This window comes from Microchirus variegatus, assembly GCF_963457635.1.
Source record: "Microchirus variegatus genome assembly, chromosome: 1".
Taxonomy (NCBI): Eukaryota; Metazoa; Chordata; class Actinopteri; order Pleuronectiformes; family Soleidae; genus Microchirus; species Microchirus variegatus.
In genome coordinates, this window is record NC_139802.1 from 18,050,353 (window position 1) to 18,056,352 (window position 6,000).

A 6,000-nucleotide genomic window follows, 5' to 3' on the forward strand; every position below is an offset into this window, starting at 1 on the left:
CCATCTGGAAAGCAAGAGGGAGTCGAAATACAGTGGGAAAGGTTTACACAGACTTCTGTGTCCTTCAACAGACTCAATCACTGAGCTCACCGCTGGTGAACGCTCAGAGTAAAGCACTGAAACCCACCCACCGCTATCTGTGTGAGTGTGTGCTTTGTACCATGTTGTTTAGAGAATTTAAATATGAAGTTATTATTAGTGCTGACGGAAGTGGACATGGTGACCCCCTACATCCACAAAGCTTGTGTTGCATTTCCTAGGTAAAGTCATTTGCTCTCTCTCTCGCTCAACGTGACCCGCTCATTATCTCACGTCCACGGTGTACAGAGACAGTGTACAGTGTCCACAGCACCACTAATAATTAGGACTCGTTTGTTCTGCGTGAGCCTAGTCGACGTACATCAACCAATGTAGGGCACATGAAACTGTAGTTGGTGTTGTAACAAACAAGGGCACATAGAAACACATTGATATTTCCATAAATATCAACTTAACTCGGGCACCTGGTTGGGATGCCTCCTGGACGCCTCCCTGGTGAGGTGTTCCGGGCACATCCCACTGGGAGGCCGCCGTGGGGAAGACTCGCTTGAGAGACTATGTCTCTCAGTTGGCCTCGGAACTCCTCAGATTCCCCCAGAAGAGCTGGACAGGTGGCCGTGAAGAGGGAAGTCTGCGCTTCTCTGCTCAAGCTGCTACCCCCACAACATGACCTTCGATAAGCGGTATAGAAAATGGATGGATGGATGGATGGAACAACTTTTCTTTCTTGCACAAAATTTAAGCACTTTCACCCATGTCTACTTAGTAAAGCTTTTCAAGGACCCGTGGGAACCCTGTGTACGTCCTGACCAAAGACTGTAAACAATAATGGCCACATGTCTGCAGTTTCCAGAAAGCAAAACATGAAAATAGAAACCTGCAATCTCTTGAATGGCCCTCATGGGGCAACTCCAATGGTTGCAAAAAGTTTGTCAATATAAGATAAAAATGGGGCTCTACTTCTCACTTAATCAATACATTAGCACCACTTATACATGGCCCCATTTGGAGTCAGTCAAAGAAGACGGGCAGAACTATGTTACAATAAGAATTGAATTTTAGTCTATGTATTGATTGACAGACACATGTATCTGCTGACCCTCATGCTCTTAGTAAGACCCCCCTCGTCTCTACTCCGGATCTATCCTCTCGTTCCATAAATGGTCTCCCGTGGTTCCAAAGTAAACAACACAGCACTGACCAAATTGCTAAACTCTTCACTTCTGATGGCAGATTGCCAGTGGATGAAGTCAAATTCGGTTGCCACTTGATCCCGACAGAAAACCGCACTGCTGCACAAAATGTAGCTTCTGCAGCGTCATCCTTTTCTGCCAATGTGTAAGGCTGTATGACAGAAGTGCAGTGTTGCCTGGCATATAAGCTCAACGGTTGAACATCACAGTGCACTCATCTGAAAAGATGTAAATTCATAATGTACATGCTGTATCTGTACTATTTGCTTCAAAAGAGGACACTTATGGTCAGGACTAGTAACTGATAGCATATAACTGAGTAACTGTAGTAATGAAAGATGTATGGAATTGATCAGCCACACCATGAAGACATGCTGATGCTCAGTTAAGGAGAGAAGTGAAAATCATCAAGCAACAGTATGGCTACATGCCAATAAAGAGCGCCACAGATGCAATGTTTGCTTTGATATTTTGATGGGGAAGTATTGCGATGGCCAGAGGAAGTTGTAATTCGTCTTTGTGGATCTAGGGAAAGTTTATGATCGGGAGCCAAGATAGGAACAGTGGTATTGTATGAGAAAGTTGGGGGTGGCAGAGACGTATGTGAGGGAGGTGCAGAACATGTATGAGTATATGATGAAGGTGGGATTACATCAGGGATCAGATCTGAGCCCTTTCTTGTTTGCAATGGTGATGGAGGTCAGACAGGAGTCTCTGTGGACGATGCTGTTTGCAGATGATATTGTAATCTGTAGTAGGGAGTAGGTGGAAGAGAAGCTGGAGAGGTGGAGGTCTGCACTGGAGAAAAGAGGTTATTTGGAGCAAGTGTGAGTGAGTGACGTGAGAAGTTGCAAGGAGTGGAGGATAGCGGCAAAAGTGAGAGGGAAGGTCTACGAGATGGTAGTGAGACCTGCTATGATGTATGGGTAAGAGACGATTATGCTGTCTAAAAGACAGGAAGCAGAGCTGGAGGAGGCAGAGCTGAAGATGTTGAGATTTTCATTGGACATTAGAAATGAGCATAATTATTTGACAGACAGCTCAGGTTGAACAGTTTGAAGATCAAGTAAAAGAAGCAAGGCTGTGATGGTTTGGACACCTGCACAGGAGAGATAGTGATTATATTGGACAAATGTTGAAGATGCACCTGCCGGGCAGGAGGAAAAGAGGACGACCACAGAGAAGGTTTTAAAGATGGAGGCAGGTGATTTTCTGTGGTGACCCCTATAGGGCGAAGCAGAAAGAAAAAGAATGCTTAAAGTTGCAATATGTTATATTCACCCTTACAGTATGTTAGCAAATATTACACAGTAATTACGTGAGTGTTGTCCCACTAATGAGGTTATTTTTCTTATTTTTTCTTACGTGAAATTAGCCCTTTTGACTGCTCTACCATCATATTAATTATTTTCTTTAAAAGGAAGAAACAAGAGGGAACAAGATTTGGAGGTTTAGATGATCTTGGTTCTTGCAGTACATGTGGTGTCCTTGAATAATTTCACATGTTTCAATAAAATCTGAGTATAGATTAGACTAGTGCACCTTCCATTAATCTCCCAGTTTTTCTCATTTTTGCTCATTCTGCTATTTCCTTTTTTCTCCGTCACGCCTGAGTCTCTCCAAAGCTCTTCTGTGGACTGGTGTATTGCTTTTAGTTGGAGTGTGTTTGCACAGGGGCCAAAGTCATCATTTCTGTTGGAACTGGGTCCCTGCCTTCGGGGTTGGACGGGGATGTGCCGGTATATGTTGCTTCACAGAAGTACTGAACACGGACAGGGATGGGGCTGTTGAGGTTTTTTACTCTCCAAATGAGGTTCCAGCACCTCTGACATTCCACTGGCATTCAGACAGCCCCACTCCTTCTCATTCAGCCCTCATCTTTCAGTACAGGCTGCCATTGTTGACCAGTCTAATAGCTTTCTCACACAGCAGCGGATGTGTCTTTGATGAGTCAATAAAAACACTTTGCACCGCTAAACAAGTGAAGCCAAAAATCTCATCAAGGAAGTGCTGTATTGCATTGTGTCTTATCTGCGTTATTCTGCATATTCACCTTGCGCTCTTCATTATCTCTATCAGCCTCTGACATACAAATGTCTGAATGCTGTACTGTGGATAACTGTGAATAAATCAGACTGATAACAACTGTTACATTTCCACGAGATGGCTTTATTTAGATCAGGTACGCTGTCGCTGTCACTGCAAGTGTGTTAAATGGAAAGAATATCATAGTTTTGCTTTTCACAAAGCTAACTCTTGTCCTGCAATCTTGTCCCCTAAAAAAAAAAAAAATCATGTTCCCATACAACCAGACACCAATTTTCAATTTGCATTTATAAGGAATTGTTGTCCTCAGGTAAAATAATACTTATTTTCATGTCTATGGACATGCATATCCATGAGTTTAAATGCTTAGGCTACAGTGCTTTTGGTGGGAATGCGGGATGATGATATCAATTTCCTGGTTAAAAATGTGGTTAGGTTAAGGCACCGTGAGTAGGCCATGATTAGATTTAGGCACAAAAACTGCTTAGTGAATGTAAAATGTCACCGTTAAAATCACACTGTCACATTCATACACACTAGCATGTCCACATGACACCACAACAATTCACAGCAAAACGTCCAAGGTTTAGTCTAGAAATGGTCTTTGCGGATGTCTCATAATATGTTTAAATCAGCCCATCCCATCCACCTCTGTGTCAAATTTTGAGTACTTTGAGTACAAATACAAAAAGAAGTCTCAGACAATGTCACCTTTAAGAGACAGTGTTGTGTCCTGAAAGTGTGGTCCCAGAGGAAAGGCAAAATGGCCAATACAATTAAAAAGCAATATAAATGCAAAAATGTGACTCAGTCTATCTTTTAGGGATGGAACATTCACTCATAACTAGTCAATTAATTGACCACCAGATGTAACATTTGCAAAACAGATGCAAAATGGGCACTTAGTGTGCACCTTTTTTATTTTATTTTATATAATCCTGTGATTATTTGGAATATTTAAAAACTATGTTTATCTGCGTCGATATATACATGCAATCATGCAGATGCTATGTTAACCGTATTTCTATCAATTTACCATCAGTGAAAATCTGCTGGAAAGCTATGTTGCTCTATCTCCTGGAGATCCGTCCTCTATTTGTCCCCAAACTGATTACAGCATGCTGCATCCCTCACAACCTCTGTCTGACAACAGGTGCTATCCCAGAGGAAGAGGAGTAATGTCATGAGGGGAAAAAAAGATCAGTGGATGTTGCTCATAACGTCAATTTAGTCTCTGGTCCAGACTCGCAGCACAATTATCTCGCTCTGGAGAGCTGCCTGCATGTCTGAGGGAGTATGCCTACAGGGGTACACCCCTAAGATTAAATGTCCAGTGAAGACATTAAAATGATTTTCTATTGTCATTATGACCATCATTACGGCAGTTAAATCGTTATCTGTGTCATAATGTTTTTGATTAATTATTAACGATGACTGGTTATAAACAGTTATTAACTGCTTTGTTTTTAACTGTGCACCTCATAGAAAGACTTTTAATGCCAGTAACTCTTTTAGCATGGCTTTAGAAATGGCCTAAATTAACATTAATTAGAGTATCTTCAAATGCAATTTGTATCCCTCCCATAATAAGATGTGGTGTCTTTTTGAAAGAGTAACAAAATAACCAATAAGTATACTTTCGTTGTCGACCTAATGCAGCAGGTGACTCACCAAAAAGGAATCGGAGTGCTCTGGAGCACTGCCTATTTCACTTAAAATAATTTTTAAAAAATGCTGTTTTTCTGACTTGATTAGAATTTTTTTTGCTTTGAAGCTACAAGACCTTTTTTGGCTCTGATGTTATGAGATTCTTCTGAGTCTGAATTAAAAGACTTTCCTTCAGGTCTGAATTTATGAGATTCTTTTTTCGCATCTGAATCCAGGAGATGATTTTGGGTTTTAATTTTTTTGATTTTTTTTTCCAGCTCTGAATTTTTTTGCTATCTCAAAACATCTGACAAGAAGCTTTCAGGATGCAATATGTTTCCGTATTTATCCATGTAGCATACAATTTCTATTGCTGTGTAAAGGCAACAAACCAATAACAATACCATCAATGTTACTTAAATGCTGGAGAATCTCCCAATGTCTCAAACCCAAAGAAAAGTAAAACTGGATTAAGCACGGGGACATCTTTGCTTTCAAGCTTCATCCATTCAGAAAAACAGATCCTGAAAACAAAATAATCAGGAGAAATTATGTCATTAATTCTGAAAAAAACAGGGCAATTTCTTTATTTTAAGTGAATACTTCCGTAGAAACATGTCCAGCAAACAAGAATAATGAACTCCAACATCATATATAGTTTCAGCCACATATTTTATATACTGAGTATAAGCTTCTCATTCCCTACCTTCTCTCTCTGTGTTCGCTGCCTGCTGCTGCTGCTGCTCTCCCTCCACCTCTATCTCTATCCCTGCTCCTTGAGGAGCACTTCACTGACCCTGGCTCACTTCCATTGTGACAGGTTGGCCTGTACTTTGCAGAGATGCAGAGGACGGGAAGGAGACAACACCACCTGTAATGGCAGCCAGGTTTGCTGCAACCGCCGGAGACAGACTTATTGAGTACTGCCGCTCCCTGTGATTGTAACGCTGCCAAGTGGCAGTCACCCCATCCACCTCTTACCCCCATCACAGGAACCAAAAGTTGTAGAACATAAAATCGGGAAACTGTTGTTTGCAGTAGTAAGCATTATTTTAATGTTATTACAATAAGGGAA